Source organism: Pyrus communis, chromosome 17 (genome assembly GCF_963583255.1).
Source record: "Pyrus communis chromosome 17, drPyrComm1.1, whole genome shotgun sequence".
Lineage (NCBI taxonomy): Eukaryota > Viridiplantae > Streptophyta > Magnoliopsida > Rosales > Rosaceae > Pyrus > Pyrus communis.
Genome location: NC_084819.1, coordinates 2,599,042 through 2,619,419, shown reverse-complemented (window position 1 = coordinate 2,619,419; position 20,378 = coordinate 2,599,042). Strand labels below are relative to the sequence as shown.

The 20,378-nt window shown below is 35.5% G+C and overlaps 1 pseudogene; it reads right to left on the bottom strand.

Annotated features, from left to right (window-relative positions):
• Positions 1-2,907: 2,907 nt before the first annotated feature.
• On the bottom strand, positions 2,908-10,068 carry LOC137723226 (disease resistance protein RPV1-like; annotated as a pseudogene).
• Between the last annotated feature and the right edge of the window lie 10,310 nt (positions 10,069-20,378).

The window sequence follows — 20,378 nt, the reverse complement described above, 5'->3', positions numbered from 1 at the left end:
GAGAAAAACTCAAGTCTTCAACGATCCAATTGTGAAAAATAGTGGAAAAAAAAAATCTTAATCCAACTATTGGTTTTGCAATCTCATTCCCAGATTGTTCGAGGTTTATATGCTCGTATCCAAAAATCTGATCCCAAAAATAATGGCAACATGTGGCAAAGAATTGCAAGGATACAATCCAATATATGAAGCATGAGAGGATCATCACTTAGAAATGGGGCCCTAGAGTAGTCATATCCCCGATCTTTGTACATTGATGTGTACAAAATAATATTCGCTAAATACATGAAAAAGTCTATTTATACGTCAAATATCATTAAAAATTAATACGTCTTGCGTTTTTAGACACAAATGTACAAATTAAGTTTACATAATCTAATCCAATTCTTTTTTTTTTAATTGATAAAATATAGCTAACTCATTTAATATTTCTTGTGACATAGTTGATCGACGATAATATTTGATCAACTTATTTTGAAAAATTTCTTTCTGCAGAGACAATAGTAACCGATATGATTAACAAAATTCTATAAGCAAATACTCAAAAGCTTAAAGCCTGTATACTTCTTATTTGATTAGACAAAGTTTGTAATATTAGTTTATACATATAAAAAATTTGGGGGCCCTAGGCAGCCCCGCCAACTATTGCTACCCTCAGAGCCGGCCCTAGACTTATCAGCCATGTATGCTCATTGTTCACTTGCTTGCGCATGCCTTGTCTTCTTCCTCCCATATATGCTGGCGTTTTTTCATAAGGACTACTCAAAGGCTTGTTGGCATGTGCAAGCAAGTAAACAACGAAAGTAATCTTGAGTCTAGCTTTTTCCAATGGGTTGGATTGCAGCAAGCTGCATTCCATGAGCTACAAACTCGAGAAACAGATATCAAATCCAAAAAATTTAAAGCGATGAATATTCGCACTAGGATAGCATAGTCCATATTCGCACAGTTTCGAACTTTGCATCTCTGCCATTTTATATGAGATTGTTCCTGAATAATGACAATTTGTACATCCAAGTAGCTAATAATTGGTGGCTCGAATTATGATCAACATAAATACATCTAAGAGACTCAATGAGTATCTTGGTGCTCTTTTGTTCTGGCTCTTAAGATTATGTGATGACGGTCGTTTGGAAAAAATGAGATAGGTTCTAAATGAGGGTGTCCTTAAACTTGAAATTACAAAAAACTCTCTTTGCTTTATAACGGCAATCTAAAACTTTCAAACCGTTGGTTGGAGACTTGAAAGCATCTTATGTTTCTCAGATGGAACCCTGCATGCAATCTGACATCTGTAAGAGGAACTGGAATAAGCCTAGCCTAAAATGTGCCATATGGGCACATTATTGGTAGGAATAAACACCCAATTGTGTCCTAAATATGTGCTCATTGAGAGGAACAAGCACTCATGATGCTAATTTCTTCATGCACATGTCAGACTTCATGCATGTTTCAGTTTCAGAAGCATAAAACACTTCCAAGTCTCCAGCCAAAATATTGAAAGTTTTAGATTGCCGTTGCAAAGCAAAGAGAGTATTCTAGAATTTCAAGTCCAAAGATACCCTCTATAATAACTTGTCTCATTTTCTTCATATTGAAGCACTAGTTGGTAAGACTCAATGGGCTGGGCTCATTAGAACCAGTGGCAGTTTTGAAATATCACGACCATCTCTCAGTGTCTCCGTCGTCTTCTGATTTTCCTCCAAACGGAGAAGAAGGGTTACCAAATCCCCGCTGTACGTCGTTGTTTTCTAAGGCATCAAAATATTGGTCCTCCGAAATTGTGGTTTTCTGATTCTTCCCGGCGCTTCTCACACGTACGGCAGCCTGAGCGTGCGGCGCTCTTAATTGATTCCATGGTCTGATCTTCCGCGAATCGCAATCCGACAGTGGCCATTGCTTCGGCGCACAACCAATCAGCGAACGTGGATCTCTTCGATGCATATTTCTGACGAGCTGGTTTGGACCGCGATGGTCGGATTAGTGGCAATGAAGCCGTCGCTTTCTTCTAGGGCTTCGGTCTCCCCAAACAGGTCCTTGCGCAGCCCAGGTACTTTCACTCTCTATATATGAATATGCTTGTGTGTGTGTGTGTGTGTGTGTGTGTGTGTAATTATAGTGGTTGATTGAGATTTTATGTTGGTGGAAATGAGTTCCAAATCAATTTGGAACTCAATGGCTGGATTAATGGCAATGAAGCCGTCACTTTCTTCCAGGGCTCCGGTCTCCCCCAAACAGGTCTTGCGCAGTTACTCTCTCTATACGTATATGCTTGTATATATATAATTATATGTATAAGTGGATGTATATTGTAGTGTGTATGATTATATTTGTGTAATTATAGTGGTTGATCAGGATTTATCCTCTTTTGGGTGGTGGATGATTGACAATGTTTTAGTTGGTGGCATTTAGCTTGAATTCCCGAACATATAACAGTATAGATCAAGCATATTTTTCTGCGAGATGCTTTGCTGCTGGATGTTCGTCCTTTGCATAATGTGTTAGTATTTAGATGTAAAAACTTACGTATGCCATATGTATTTTGTAGATATAAAATTTTATTTGTAATTGGGAGTAATTCTTTTCTGGCCAATTGGCATACAAACATCCATAAATAAAATTAATTGAGTCATGTCTGAATGTGCAATCTTGATTGATAGAATGACTACCCATCCATCATGCCACATTATCTTGAAAGAGAACATGTCGTTATTGCATATGACATTTCGAGCTGATAGTGCAGGCGAGAACACTGTCCATGGTTACAGTTATGCACCTATATAGTATGACCACGAACATAACTTTTGGAAGCTATAAGTTCCCCTACTCTTTAACTTTATGATCTTGTTTACATCTGTCAGTGGTTTTAAAAACGGCTTTTTAACCGCTGTTCAACCAATGTTCCACTTACCAAAAATCTTCCATTCGCTCGGAGAAAATTGAATTATATTGGAGCACAGGGAGAAACTCGACTGACGAGTGTAGCTCTTGAACTGCTGTTCCACGTAATTTTAAGCACCGCAAATCTTCCATTGGCTCCAAGATCTCTGGGAAGTTTTCAAGTTCGGAGCACCAAGAGAGATCGAGTACCTCGAGATACTTCAACTTACAAATGCTCTTTGGGATACTTGAAAGCCTTTTGCAACCATGTAGTTCAAGTATTTTGAGAGCATGGAGAAACTCGACTGATGAGTGTAGCTCTTGAACTGATGTTCCACTTAAATTTAAAGACTCCAAATGTTTCATTGGCTCCAAAATGTCTGGAAAGTTTTCAAGTTTGGAGCATGAAGAGAGATCGAGTTCCTCTAGATATTTCAACTTACAAATGCTTTTTGGGATACTTGAAAGCCTTTTGCAATAATGTAGTTTAAGTATGTTGAGAGCAGGGAGAAACTCGATTGATGAGTGTAGTTCTTTAATTGCTGTTCCACTTAAATTTAAGGACTTCAAATCTTCCATGGGCTCTAAGATCTCTGGAAAGTTTTCAAGTTTGGAGCACCCAGATAGATTGAGCACCTCGAGGTACTTCAACTTACAAATGCTCTTTGGGATACTTGAAAGGCTTTTGCAACCTTGTAGTTCAAGTCTTTTGAGAGCAGTGAGAAACTTGATTAATGAGTGTAGCTCTTGAACTGATGTTCCACTTAAATTTAAGGACTTCAATTGTTTCATTGGCTCCAAGATCTCTGGGAAGTTTTCAAGTTTAAAGCAGTTGGAGAGAATGAGTTCCTTGAGATATTTCAACTTACAAATGTTGGTTGGTAGACTCACAAGTCTCTGGCAACCAATCAATGATAATTTACTTATATCCCTTGGAAGCTCAGAAAACTCGCCAAGAGATGTGCAGCCATCTAGATTAAAAGAACCAGAGACTTTCAGCTTACACCTGTTGCTTGGAAGTTTCTCAAGGTTCTTGCAATGACTTATATTCAAGTAAGAAATTTGCTCATGAGACCAAACTAATTGGGGTAATTCCTTTATACCACTCTCAGATAAATCCAAGTATTTAATATTTCTTGGCATCTCTGGAAGATACTTGAGACTGGTGCAGCCTCGAAGACGAAGATGAGTAAGCCTGTCAAGATCTTGAAAATACCCAGGAATTTTAACCAAACGTTTACAGCGAGAGAGATCGATCACTTGTAAGTTGACAAGTCTCTGTAACAAGAGTAGAGAGAAATATCAAGAATTAATATAATTTCTACACTTAATTTTATACAAGAATTAGAATAGGCATATAATATACCTGGTCTTCTTTCCAGAGCTTCTTAACTCGGCTATATGGCATATGAAGCTCAACCAGATTTTCCGGCGAAAATTTTGACGGCAAAGATTCCAGTGGATATCCAAACCAGTAAAGGTAGCGAAGAGAATCGGGAAGGTCTACAGAAGCGGTGGATTTGAAGTCAATTATTTGAGAATTATGCACAAATAGCATTCTTAGGTCTGACATCAGTTTGAAGTTCAATGGTGGTCGATGCCAATTAAGAAATATGGCTTCAACAATTGGAGTTTCCTGACAATAAAAACAAAGTTTAAGTGTATATATTTTCAACATGTTAGAATGTAATGCTTATTTGGAAAAAGAATTCAACAAAGTTGTAGAATAATCTAGAGTATTTGAGATGGTAATGATGTACAAGTTTCTAGTAAAATATCCCAGATAATTGTAATAAAATAACAAAAACTACATGACTTCCTAGCACAATAAAAATAGTAGTGTTATTCTTATCACTTAGTTGTACCATCACTTGTTCCATCTTTCTAATAGAGGTAGGATCCGCCATTACATGGGGTCTCATCTCTATTAGAGAGATAGTACAAATATATCCTAACCAGTGAAGGTAACAAAGAGAATCAGAAAGGTCTACAGAATCCATGGATTTGAAGTCAATTATATGAGAATTACGCACAAATAGCATTCTTAGGTTTGACATCAGTTTGAAGTTCAATGGTCGCTCTTCACGGTCATGCCAATTAAACAATATGGCTTCAACATTTGGAGTTTCCTGACAATAAGAACAAAGTTTAATTGTAAATATTTTCAACATGTTAAAGTGTAATGCTTATTTGGAAAAAGAATTCAACAAAGTTGTACAATAATCTAGAGTATTTGAGATGGTAATGATATACAAGTTTCTAGTTAAATATCCAAGATAATTGTACAAAAAACTACAGACTTCCTAGCACAATAAAAATAGTAGTGTTATTCTCATCACTTAGTTATACACGTGTACCATCTTTCTAATAGAAATAAGGCCCGTCATTGCATAGGGTCTCGTCTCTATTAGAGAGATAGTACAAATAATGGTATAAATAAATATTAAGAATAATATTTTTGCAATAAAATTCAATGAAATTAATAATTTAAGAATTTGACTTCTTTTCATAAATGAGTTTTGTTTTGTTGTGTTATCATATAAGGTTTGCTATTTATTTTTTCTTAAAAAAAAAAAAGAAAGAAAAAATTGAATGCATTTGGTTCTTACCATGTTACTCTTCAGTACACGATAGACATCCTCATTCGTGAACAACCTATTCCGTTTACCGGGATCTTTAATACATTGTTCCTGAACAATTGTCCTTCCCATTTCTTGTAGCGAATCGTGCATCTCTATGACTTCCCCTACCCATTCTTTTGAATCAACTGATATGAGAGACCTATCAATGAGAATTCTAATTCCGGTTGTTGCAAAGAATCCACGAACATCTAACATTCGTTTTACCTCATTCACTTTCTTCCCTTTATGGAAACATGCTATATCCAGAAATATCTCCTTCTCATATTTTCCCAATCTATCATAACTTATTCTCAACACTTTCTGGATATCTTCACTAGGAGATTGTTTCAATTTGTTGAATTCATTTTCCCAGTCTTCTTTGCTCTTGCAATTGAAGAACAAGGACCCCAGAACTGTAAGAGCTAAAGGAACGCCTCTCGCATAATCCACGGTGTTTTTCGCCAACTCTTCATAATATGTTCTAGGAGTAGTGTTATTCTTGAAAGCATGCGAACAAAAGAGCTGAAGAGCGTCATCTGGTTTTAATACCTTAACCTCATAGATATTATCCTCTTTAACAGTTTGTCTAAGTGTGTCCCTATCTCTACTTGTGATAATGATTCTACTTCCAGTGTCATACCGAAGACGATCACCAACTAAAAGTTGCATTTGCATTGGACTACTCACATCATCAAGAACAATGAGGACCTTTGTGCGGCTAAGCCTATTTCGAACAGCAGTTGATCCTATGGATAGACCTTCTTCCTTGAATATCTCGCTTAGAAGTTTCTTTTGCAGGCAATCTAGTCCATCTGGTTGTTCTGATTTCTCCCTGACATTTTTAAGAAAACAAGAAGCTTCGAATTTAGATGAGAGTCTGTGAAATACAGTTTCAGCAAGGGTGGTCTTGCCAATACCACCCATGCCCCAAATACCTACAGTGATGCAAGCGTCCTTTGAGTCAATGCCCAGTCGCGATTCAATTTGTTGAATGCGGCTTTCAATTCCAACCAGGCCCTCTAAATCACATGATGATTCACAATTCAAGTTTGTCTAAATATGATCGACAACATTCTTAATTAAATCTGCTTCCGTCCTGGCATATGCACATATATATATATATATATATATATATATATATATATATGATTATGTGGAAAAATGCAATAATTAGTCTTAAAGGCCAGTCGAAAAAGTTGTCACGTAAATAAATAAATATACTAAAAGTTTTATCACCATATATTTGTGCAAGAAAAGAAATCTTGTGTATTCTCTCATAAAAATAAAATTAAAGTAATATTAAAATAGAAATACATTTGTTTTCAGGTAAACAACAATATAACTAAGTAAGCTTGCATATTATAGCATTCAACCCACTTTCTTTTTCAAAAAAATGAACTTGTACCACTATTGAAATTGTTTAACCCTAAAGAGAAATCAGATGTGTTTAAATAAGCTACAACTAATTACATGCATGGCCAAGGAACAGGGCAACCCCTCCCCAAACATACAAAAAATGGCAATTTCGTAATTACCCTAGTCTAAAGTTGGGAGGGGTGGCATTGTAGCTAAGCTATAGGGCAATTTCAATTGGGAATTTTGATTTATTTACAGAAATTTTATCCTTTTAAAAAAAATTTCCTATTCGCGGGGGGATGATTGGTGCTTTTGGGCCTAATGTGGTCTTTGTTCTGACTGGTTAACGCGGAAGGCCTGATTCAATGTGCAAATGACCGTAATGCCCATCCAGATTTTAGATCCAACGACCTGAGGTAAAAGGTGGGTAGGCAATTATCATTTTAGACTAGGGAGAGGTGCGGGTTGCAGTTGGTGAGATCGAGGGACAATTGTTTAGGTTTGGTGAGGAAAGTGTTACAGAAAGAGAAGGAGAGATGGAGGCGTGAACAGGGGCAAGTATGACCTGTTCATACTCTATTTCCTCTTTGTTTTGGAGGCCTTATATTGTTGACCAAGTAGTTTGATCTTGTGATGCTCAGGTGGATCAGGGTGAGATGACAGCAGATTTGATGATAATTCCAATGCGAGATCTAGATGTCATTATAAGCATGGATTACCTATCCATATAACACGTGAATTTCGATTATTATAGAAAGTGGTAACCTTTCGACCACTTGACAGACCTCAGTTTCAGTTTGCTGGAGTTCATAAACATGTTCCACCACCAGTAATGATATCAGTTGCCAAGGCTAGACGACTCATGAGACACGGATGTCAGGGTTATTTGGCACATGTCATAACTGTTGAGCAAGGAAATAGTGAGATTAATGCCATTCTAGTAGTTAGAGAATCCTCTAACGTATTTCCTGCAGATTTACATGGCTTGCCTCCGGTAAGGGAGATTGAGTTCACTATTGACCTTATGCCAGAGACAGCACCTATTTCTAAGGCTCCGTATTGTATGGCGCCTTTGGAACTTAGAGAGCTCAAAGTGCAGTTACAGAAGTTATTGGATAAAGGTTTAATTCGACCCAATGTTTCACCTTGGGGTGCTCCCATTCTCTTTGTGAAGAAAAAAGACAGATCATGTGTTTGCGCGTCGATTATCGTGAGCTTAATAAGGATGCAGAGTGACAGTGCAAAATAAGTACCCTCAACCGAGGATTGATGACTTGTTTGACCAACTTCAAGGTGCTCAGTATTTTAGTAAGCTAGATTTGCGGATTGGTTATCATCAATTGAGAATCCAAGATGAGGACATAGCGAAGACAGCTTTTCGGACTCGCTATGGTGCGTTAGCACAAACTCCAGGCACTGATTGTACTAGTGACAAGCCATAGTAGATTTACAAGGAGCCGGAAGGGGTAGCAGTGCAAAGATCAAAGATTTGGAATGATTAGGTTGCCCCTTTATCTTTCTTTGTATTATTTCTTTTGGAACTTATATTTTGAGCGCCTATGGTCATGTCTTGGCCCTAATGAGGTTATGTATTTTGAGTGTACAGATTTGTATATATTTTGTGGGGGAGAGTCCACTATCATGTTCATTTTGAGGTATTAGTTCTAGTATTTAATTTCGTATCTTGTACGTATGTTAGGATGTCCGCTACGTCTCTGTCTCACATGTCAATCCTAGACGTAAGCTGAATCGAGACGTGACAATATATACACACACACAAGTTCATATTCTTTAGGAAGTACATACTTCAGAGTAGTTAGTTTCAGGTCTGGGATTGTGATGGGTGGATCGAAATTGGAATTATTATATGCTGTTTGGTTGCTTTGCTTCAAATATGACAAGAGCAGTGACACAAAAAATGAAAACCCAATCATTGGTTTACCTTTTCCTCCTTTTCGTTCACAAGTTGAGTTGGAAGGGTAATTGCTACTCATTTTCTACATTTTTTAAGATCTTATAAATCTTTTTCAACATTTATGCATATTTTTCTCCCAGTATACAAGTCAGCAAAATAAAAGTTTATATTTCCACTTACAATAGGATGAAAATAATCACATTAGTTAACTTTTATTCATACTTGGATGCAGATAATTGTGATAGAAAAGTTTATTGTGGTTAGCTTAATAGAAAATGTGATATGAACAATTCGAAAAGTCCACTTTCTTTTCATATGTACGCTTTAACATATGTCAGTTTTAATTATTCATGAGCAAAAGAAATTTTATTTTTCTCCACCCGGTACATTTAAATTCGTACATCAACATATATTTGTTTTTAACGTATATTATATATGAAATGCAAAGTATTCAATTGTTTTTAGCAATTAAGAGTCTCTCTTCAATAATTACACTTTTGTTCCGTCATCTTCACTAAAATATCTTTGATTTAGATTAACAACTTCTATTTTTTAATTTGTAGCATAGAAGCATGCATATGAGGGCAAAAAAAAAAAAAAAAGTCCGTTCGAAAATAAGGGGTTGTAAATAAGTTCGAAAAGCTGATTGAAATGCATGCTAATCTGTTTCTTATGCAAAGACATTACATTAATTTTATACAAGTTAAAGATGAGTTACTTACCCATGTTTGTTTGAATAATCAAACCCAGACAGATCGGCTGCAGTCTTCAAGGCACGCCTCCACTTGTGCACCTTATCAATACTGTCCTTGAAATGTTTTTCAAGTTGAGCAAATGCGGCCGCGTAACTCCCGTGTTGTTTTCGTACATCAGATGGATTGATGTCGTAGAATACGGGTATAACCTTCTGACCATATCTTTCCACGCATTCGAGTATATGCACAAGCTCATCCAAACACCATGTGGAAGAAGCATAGTTTTTTGAGAAAATAATCACCGAATGCGTGGATTTCTCGATTGCCTTTCGAAGGGCAGGTCTGATTTTTTTTCCTTTCTGAAGTCTGTAATCTATGTAGGTTTCAATTTTCTTCTGAAGTAAGGCAGCATGAAGATGGCTGGTAATACCACGGCGGGTGTCCTCACCTCTGAAACTGACAAACACATCATACTTTTCCCGACGTGGGGGGATATTAGCTTCAATACCATCAAAATCATCATCTCCAGCAGCAGTAGATGAGGGAGAAGAAAATGTTAACCATCTGAGCACCATCACCATCACCATCATCATCCCCATCACCATCACCATCACCATCATCATCCCCATCCCCATCCCCATCCCCATCACCATCACCATCACCATCACCATCACCATCCACTCCATCTGTTTCTGTTTCTCTCAAGGAACTAATTAACAATAGACTTGTAACTTGTGAGTAAAAAAGAAGACAAAGAGAAGGGGATATTTAGATGGATGAGATTTATTAAGTACCATCCAACTTTTTAAATTCAAAAATAATTTTTAAGTTTTAAGTCTTAAAAACTTGTTTGGTAAGACTATTTTCAAAAACTGAATTCAAGACTAACTCAAAAATATAGTCTATTATCTGAAAACATAAAAAATGAGTTTTTAGAGTTTTTAAGATTAAACTCACTTATTTTCTCACCCTCATTCCTTCTCATTCCAAATCTATCTCTCTCTTTTCTTCTTTCTCTCTCCTCTTTTTTTTTTTTTTTTTTTACCTTTTTCATCTCTCCTCCAATCCGTTCTGTTCATTTTTTAGGTTCTTTTTCTCACTGATCTTCCTTTCTATGTCGTCCGATACTCTCTCTTCTTTCTTTTTCCTTCATTCATTTCTTACTTTCTTTCCTCCTCTCTTCTCTTTCTACCTCTCTTGCAACCCCTCTTTTTTTAGATCTCTTTATTCTACTTTAAGTCGTAAGATTTAAAAATTTTAAATTGCAAACCAATTCAATTTTTGAGTTTTAAAGAAAATTATTTTCAAGAAATGTACCTAAAAAATATTTTGAGAAATGATAAAAGTTTTCAAATAGATACCAAACAAACCTTTAAGTTATTAAAAATTTTATGGTGCTCAGGCTTTCCTAGAAAATCATCAAAGAGAAGAAATTAAAAAAACCCTAGCCAAGCGCCTTTACCTCCCGCGTACAAAAATTCAACGCGTTCACACGTGAAGAAAGACAAATTAAGGGAACATCGTCATCAGTTCACATCTTTTTTTAAGGCGGTCGGTGGAGGAAAGGCCAAGACAAACAGAAAAGGCCAAGGGCTGATGAAAAATTGATGGACATCATATTATTCAATTTGTATTGAGAAATTGTACAGCAGCTTCATGCTCCAACTTGCAACAAACAATTACCAACACCAGTGACAAGGTGTCAGGACACAGCAATCAATCACCAAAACTTGAAGGGCCAAGACAACAGGAAAGGCCGAGGGCTGGCCGTAAAGGCTGATGAAACATTGATGGACATCATATTAATCAATTTGCATTGAGAAATTATATAGCAGCTTCATGCTCCAACTTGCAATAAACAAACACCAACACCAGTGACTAGTGCCAAGACGCAACACATGGCTTTTGTTTTTCTCTCAGGAGCGATACATACAGCTTTAGTATCTCAACAAATTCAATAATCACGAAAATGGGCCAGTAGCCAGCAACAGATTTCATAGCTCATGTTGATTTTTTTTTTTTTAAAAAATAATATTTACAAAGTGATTTATAATATATATGATCCTGATAATAAGCATTGAAATTTGTGTATCATTCATGCAGTGTTTGAGAAGGGTGTTAGTGATCTATACCCATGCATCATAAGTTTGAGTGAGTCACTCAATCAGTTGGCTACAATAAATTAGTTTCTGAAACTTTGTCATAAGTTTGAGCGAGTCGCTCAATCAGTCGGCTACAATAAATTAGTATTTGAAAGTCGGTCATAAAATTACGCACTTAATCACCTACAGATAACATAATTGTTAAGATCGAACAATATTTTAACTAATTAATTGATGTGGACTAAGCACTAAGGAGTATATAATAATATTAATGTCGTTCATGACAAAAATAATAGTACCCAAATACTAATATGTCTAGATGACGACTAGAGGCGAAGGCTAATTTTGACCCGGAAAATGCGGTGGAGTTGGCCTCTGGCTGGCTGTGGTCCAAACTGGGGATAAATTATTTGGGATGGTTGGGGGAATTAAGTAAAAAAATTAGGAGATAAGAACAACAGTAGGCTTGACTCACAATGTTACACATCGCAAACGCGCTCATGCAATCAAATAGAAATCATACACAAGAGCTTAGCTAACAAATCACAATGTTACACATTCCAGATGCACTTATGGAATAGAATAGAATTGACACACAAGACACGAAGTAGGATTCCATAATCCATATGAACTCAATGGAACCAAACAGGATCTAGGGATGCAGACGCACTCAATGGAAGTTAACAGAGTTTCCGGACGCATTCAATGGCATCCATGCATAGAGTATTAGTAGGATTCCAGAAACACTCTTGGAATTAGAAAGAAAGGCAATATACTAGGGATTTAATATTCATGCATGAAATCAAGGCCCAAGTTTGTTGCGGCTTCTATCAAAGCGACGGTGTTTAGATGCACCTTTAGCACCATCCCTTACCATTTGTTTTGGCTTTTTGTTCAACTTGCAGGGGCTTGTGTTTGTGGTCTGCGTCTGTTGGCTCTTCTTCGATGTGGCGGTTTTTGTTGCACGTTGAATTGTTTTGCACTGGGATACTTTCATTAAATAAAACACGGAATTAATTTTTTTCGGGTGGCTACCCTTGTGATCGCTGGTGAGGTGATAGAGGTGACAACAGTTAGCCCTTGCAGTTGAAGATTAGGATTTTTTCTTTTGCCTTTTTGTTGAATGGTCTTTGGTTATCCTCACCTTAGACTATCTCAAACCCTTGGATTAAAACCTAAAATTTTTAAGCCAAAAAATTTAGGTTTTAACCTAGAAACAGTTTTTCTCCTCCAATCCTTCTTGGCTAAAATTTTAGCCCAACATTATTAAATAATGATTTTATGATGATTTTTTTTCTTTTCTTAAAGTAACTTTTAAAAAAATTATGTAGACTATCTTAATTTAATTTTATGGACATTTTAACTTAAAAATATTTAGATTCCACTAAGTATTGAAAAATCACTAAACTGATCCTATGAAACTCGTAGAACACTATGAAAGAATATGAAACACATAAAATAATTTTTTCAAATTACTTTAGCTGTTGGATTTAAATTTGGACTAGTAGATCTTTTGCTTTTATCATTGGATTTGATCGTATTAGATCTTAGTCGTTGGATTAAATGAATTTATAAATATAAAACTAAAAAAAACACACATATATGGTGGGTCAGCCCCACTAACCCAAGAGGAATCCTGAGCTAAATTTACCCCATAAATGAGTTTTGGGTTAAAACTGATATTTTCCTCAAGGGTTGGAGCAAGTTGGAGAAGTTTAAAAACCTAAAATTTGAGTTTTATTCCAAGGGTTAGAGTAGGTCTTAGTTATCCCTACCTTATTGGGCTAGTTTAATGTAATTCTATTGGGCTTTTCTCATTCAATTCATTTCTTGTTTTTTGACAAAAGAAAAGAAAGAGGAAGCTAGGCGTATAAAAGAAGTCATTTTTTATTCTTGATTTAGACACATATTTCTTTTATATCGAGATAATTTGTATCAAACTTGTTATTTATAAGAGTGAAAATTGAGATCTTTTACTTACTTGTGAAAAAAAATTTTACTCCATCGTAATACTAAATGGAGGAGATATGTTAAATTGTGATCGACTGGTAAATAACAATGAACAATGATTGTTTTCAAAGGAAGGTGACAAATAAACTTTTTTCTCTCAGAAATAGTTGGTTTATTCTTTGAAAAGGAAAGGAAATAGTTGGTTGTTGGGCACTCAATTTCATTTTCTTTGAACACCACCAACCATGGGTGGATCCAATATTATCCGGGGGTCCTAATTTAAGGGATCCCGAGTGTCGTTGAGATATGCGAAACAAGTAATTTATTGAACATTTTATGGACACAAAAGGGTCTCGTACCATGCATTCAAAAGATTCTTAGAGGACCTTCAATGGCATTTTTCAAACATCTGGTGAGTCATGGTACCACCCTAGTCCCTATGTGCATCCACCATTACCACCAAGTATTGTTGTATTGTGTTCCTTTTTTTTATCTCCTTGAAAAATAAGGCAACAAAATATCGTGCCCAAAAAGACAATTGTAGTGGACAAGAAAACACACAAACTATAGATTCCTTGAAGGAAAAAAAGAGGAGAAATTAGGTTTTCATCCCTCTTTTTTCAACTTCATTGATTGAAACCTTATTCCTTTTCAATTTTTAATCAAGGTCCCTTGGTTTTAATAAACATCATTAATTACTTCAATAATAAAATATTTTACATATCAAGATAATTACATTTTATTTCTAAATTATTCATTTAGTGTTAGAAACGTTACATTTGATATATTTATATTTATGGCTAAATTTTGTATCATGTATTTTTATTTTTAGTTTGTACCTGTGACATCCCACATCGCCTAGGGGGTGATCCTTAAATGTATATTCTCATCCCTACCTAGTATGAGGCCTTTTGGAAGCTCACTGGCTTCGGGTTCCGTAGGAACTCCGAAGTATAGCGAGAAGGGGGCTAGAGCAATCTCATGATGGGTGACCCACTGGGAAGTTGCTCGTGAATTCCCAAAAACAAAACCGTGAGGGAATGGTAAGTCCAAAGTGGACAATATTGTGCTACGGTGGTGGAATGGGCCCGGGAAGTGATTCGTCCTAGGCTAGGATGTGACAATTGGTATCAGAGCTTAACCCTGACCGCGTGTGTGCCGACGAGGACGTCGGGCCCCTAAGGGGGGTGGATTGTGACATCCCACATCGCCCAGAGGGTGATCCTTAAATGTATATTCTCATCCTTACATAGCACGAGGCCTTTTGGGAGCTCACTGGCTTCGGGTTCCGTAGGAACTCTGAAGTTAAGCGAGAAGGGGGCTAGAGCAATCCCATGATGGGTGACCCACTAGGAAGTTGTTCGTGAGTTCCCAAAAACAAAACTGTGAGGGAATGGTAAGCCCAAAGCGGACAATATCGTGCTACAGTGGTGAAGCGGACAATATCGTGCTACAGTGGTGGAGCGGGCCTGGGAAGTGATCCGTCCCGGGGCGGGATGTGACAATACCCATTTTAATTTGCAACCCCATTTTTAAATTGTGCCAATTTTCTATTTAGTTTTAGTTTGCACCCATATATTAATTTCTTTTTGTGTCCATATTTTTTAAACTTTTCTTTGTACTCATATTTTTTTGACCTTTTATTTGTACCCAAAATTTATTAATAATGTGTCCATTTGTCTTTAAAATGTACCACTTTGTTATATGTAAAATGTACGCTTTTTTTTTTATATGAAATGTACCCATTATATAAAACGTATACCTTTTTTGTATAAAATGTACCAACTTTTTGTATGTAATATGTATCATATAAAATTACCAATTTTTTGTATGTAAAATCTCATTAATATAAATAACTACAAATATCATATTTTAATTTAAAATTTATAAAAACCTACATAGAAATGCATTATTGCATTAATTTCAGGGACTTCAATAAAATAAAAAAAAATAAAAAAAACTGAAAACCAATAAGGTTTCAATCAAAGGACATTGATAAATAAGGACCGCATCCAAAGTCACCCAAAACAAAACCACCAAGTCCATAGCACTAAAGTCAATTTGAATTTCAAAGGATTTTAACGAATTTTCTTAAAGTGACAGATTTTAAAGTATTTTAGTAGACTTTACAATTCTATATGGATCTTGGCAGATTTACAAGTATTTTTAGTAGATTTCTATGAATTTATAAAGACTTCTTTCATGGATTTCTTAGAATTTCTTTCGGTGCACAATTTGGTATACCAATTGGCATGCTTAATGTTCCCATGATTTTCGAAATAATCAGCAAAGGCCATTACATAATGTCCGATGGTCTCCAATGACAATCTTGCAACATACTAAACCCATTTTTCATCGCTTCAATGGCATTGTTATGTTATTGGCTTGTCAACCTTCCTTCCATAAGGAACTCCCATGTCTTATAATCTGGTTGACTGCCTCTCTCCAATGTGTGCAGATGCAATGCCTCAGCTTTCTCAGTCAATTCCATTATGCATATGTGCACCAAGAAGGACATTGGAGACTCGAATATCATACTTAATTAAAGCAATTGGACTCCCACTCCATAAAATATCCTCTCGGCTTCCACAATATCTCCTAACTTACAAATTTTAAGCACATTTTGAGCAAAATGATATAAATTGAATCCTGGAGAGCGTGGTTGAAGCGCTTAGACTTCAGGAGCTAAACGAAGATGCAACGGAGTGAAAAGAAATCTAAGGGATGGCATTTGGTATTTATACCACACTCCCTCAAATCCATCAAAATCCATCACTCATTAAAATTCTAGCAAATCCTTGGTATTTCACTACATCTAGAAATTTATCTTCCTTGGTTTTCCATTTCTATATGTTTGTAAACGATGACCATTTGATCTATATGCAGCCACAAGAACCCCTGGCCTCAAACAACTTGTTCTGCCAACCTAGAACCCGATTGCATTGATTGGATTTGAACAAGCCTAATGGCTTAAGGAGTTCAAGCTTTAACCAATGTGGCAAGATGTCGAGGATGGCACAATGGCCGAACATAAAAGCAAAGAACAAGAGTGATTACAAAGCAATGTCAATTGCCATGCATAGTGATTTGAGGAAGACTCAATGTGTGTGGATTGACAATAACATCGAATAGATTTATATAGAATTACCATCAAATATGTTTAAGACACATGTGTTATATACAGAATGGCAATAACACGTCAAATTTCTCCAACTAGTTGTCCATGTGGCACATTTAGACAACGGTCACATTTAGATTGGGACCTGCACACAATATCATTAATTTTCATTTTAAGTGAGGTTGTTTGATTTTAATACTCATTTAAAATTCAAATGAATTTGCATTTAAAACATACCCTAAATTCATTTTGGCCAGGTTTATCTTTTATCTTTTTTATTTATTATTTGTTCTTTTTTACATCTACTGGTCATTACGAAATTGGCTTTGTGAGAGTTGCATGGGTGCCACATCACATACTAACGCATTTATTTTCGCCCAGTTTATCTTTTATCATTTTTATTTATAATAAAACTTAACTAGTGTAGATGTCTGAAAACAAATTGTATCTATTCAACCACATAAGAGAAAAGGAAATCGTATCTACATAAAGAAAAAACGTAGTCATATAAAGACAATTGCCAAGAGCACATAATTCAGAAAAGACTCTGAAGTAGGTAAATTAATTCCTGCAAAAGAAAAAAAAATAATTAACTGAATGATCAAATGATAATCCTCGTAAAAAGACCTTACATTTTGAACGAACAAGAAATACAAGGAACAATTTAGTGAAAAGAAGAGTGCATGATGCGGCAACCTTATACGAATCACGATATGAAGAGTTTCAGTAGAATTTGAAAAGAGGACCATCGACTTAGCCTCGAAGATTGTTGGCCAACAAAACGAGAGATAATTGGTGAAAGTATAAATAGTTACAATCTCCAAATGGGATTGTACTGTAAAAGTGAGCCTCCCAAACGTGTACTTACATCCAACAAAACTTACATTGTACTGTAAAAGTGAGCCTCCCAAACGTATACTTACATCCAACAAAACTTACTTGCAGGTTTTGGCGTCCAGTAATTAAATCTCAAACAACCAAATTTGTAAGCATAATCATCACACCCATCCAATAGCATATATCAAATAACAGATGACAGTCAATGTTCCAGAAAATGCAGAAACAATATAAAAAAAGAGTGACGTCAAGCCAACAAGCCTCACCGCTTTGTGAGGGTCGGGAAGAATGCATAAACAATATAATTTCATAAAATGGACCTTTACTTTACTCTTCAGCAATCAATCACGGATTATATTGTTCTTTGCAGTCATTACACACACATCTACTAATTCGCATTGAAATAAACATACAAGGACAGTAGAAAATAAGAGAAATATATAGAACCTTTTTTTGCAAGCTCAGACGACGAAAAGCCTGTAGAAGTGATCAAAAGCGAGAGAAACTGGCCCAACCCCAGACCCACCAGTGTCTTCTTTACCCAAAAATCTTTAAACCTCATCATATTTGCCATAAAAAATCCGAGAAAAACCCAAATTCAAAGGCTTTAAAAGAACCCAATACACTGCCGAGCTAAATGTGTCGAACAGTAGAGTGGAAAAGCTAAAACTCAGAGACCAATTTGCAGAAACTCCGCTCTTTGAGTGTTAATGGCGTTTAAAGGATGATAATTTACTGAATTTCGAAAACCCAAATACTAATGGCAGATTTTGTGTTTGCGTACGACTCAAGAACTCAATGGGAAGGGACCTTCAGCCTTGGGGAAGAAAGAAGGATAATACAATGAATGTATGAATGAATGAAAGGGACTGTGAAATCGAGGTTTTACCCGAAGCATAGAGTTAACCGACGGCTCAGCTGATTGAACCAAATTCTACGCGACACTTCTCACGGTTTTGTTTCACAGCATCTCCAAACGTCAAAATGTCCAAATTGAAAAAGGATGCAACAACATTTTTCAACCGAAAAGTTAAATTTGATATGGTATGATATTAAGCATCGCTCACTTTTACAAAACTCAAAAGTGACCGCAATTTTAAATTTTAATTAATTATTAAATCTATTTATTAATTTTATTGATGTTTTCATCTTAAAACATTTATTAGTCTCTTCGAGAACATCAGATAAATTGAAACGATTTTAAAGCATTTATTATTGCAGTTTAATCTAATAAAATAATAATTTAATATAACATATTGAGTGAACATAAAACTTTTAAAAGATGTTAAAATACTCCATGTCAAATTTAAATGTTATATTTAAAATTTGACATGTCCAATAATGCTCTCACCCGTTGAATTTGGGAGAATGTCTGGTAATTTTTAATCATCAGCAATTCCTCATTATTTTCTTTTGGTTACAACTTTCATTTTATATAACATTTTTATTTTCAGAAAGATTATTAATGAACTATATAAAAATAAATAGTGGACTTGATAAAAATATTACAACTAGTCTATTTAATTGTTACGGTTGATTGACTAACCGAAGTTGAATTTTTTTTTTTTTTTTTTTTTTTTTTTTAGAAATGATCTTTATAGAATATTTGTAATATAAATGATTTTGATAATAAACACATAATTTTGTCAATCATTCACGAAGTGTATAAAGTAGAATTCCTTCACAATTTTATGGAGTGACGCAATGTAAATTACTGGATTTTTTTAATATAACTACACTATAGTGAGGAAATTTGAGCAAGTCGCTCAATATATAACAAGTTAGTATCAAACTCTTTATTCATGAAAGTCGATCATAAAACTAATCACTTAATCACCTACAAATGAGGAATAATACTACTATATTATAGTGATTAGGTGACAAATAAAATTATTATTTTTTGAAATAAAAATATGTTACACTAAATAGTGACGAAAATAAATTAATTTTAAACTCATCATTTATAAAAATCAAACTTAAAAAAATTTTGAAAAAAATGCGATTACGTATTACTAAATGACAGATAAAATTATTGTCAAGGACAAACAACATTTTGACCAATTAATTGATGTGGACTAACCGACAAAGGACTAAGGAGCATATAATAATATTATTCATTTCTTTCATGAACCCAAAAGTAATAGCTTCCAACCATTATTCATGGATATATTTTTTTGGTCACATGAATATAGATGTATATAAAAAGCATGCATTATGTAACTTGTGGGGCCCTCTATCTATCGACTACATGACGACCAGCGGCAAAGGCCATTTTTTACCTAGAAAATGCGGTGGAGGTGGTATGTGGCTGGCTGTAGTCCAAAGTGGCGCATAACGTAAAAAACTGAGGAGAAAGGAAAGGACAAAAAATCTCTTTTTATGCATTGGAGGAGTTGGGTGTTTGAGTTGCAATTCCAAAAGCACAACACCAGGCTTGACTTGTAAAAGTAGTATGATGCTATTTACACACTTTTTTTTTGTCAGAACAAATAAATAAAAAAAAAATCAAAGGGTAAAAATGAAACAGAGATGTGTTGAAGATAAGGAGGTGTGTGTTGATAACGCCGTCTCAAAAGTAACTTTTTCTTCTAGCACAGAGCCGAACCCAAAACCCCTTCTCGTCTCCGCCACTCCTTGTTTGAGTTGAGGTCGGTGGCACCCCCATCTTAATGCTTTCGTTCTTCTCCCTTTCCTTTTTATTAGCTATGCATGTGTATTGCCTTATCGATGCTCATGGTTGTAGATTTGAGAAGTCACAGTTTTCTCTCGACTTTCTTTGTAGTTTCCCACTATTCGTCGCTGTTTTCCAGTGTTCTTCGACGTCTCCCGATATATTTAACCGTACTTTGCATTTGCCAAATCCAATCCCCATTCTGCAAGCCCCCTTCTTCAACCCTCAACATC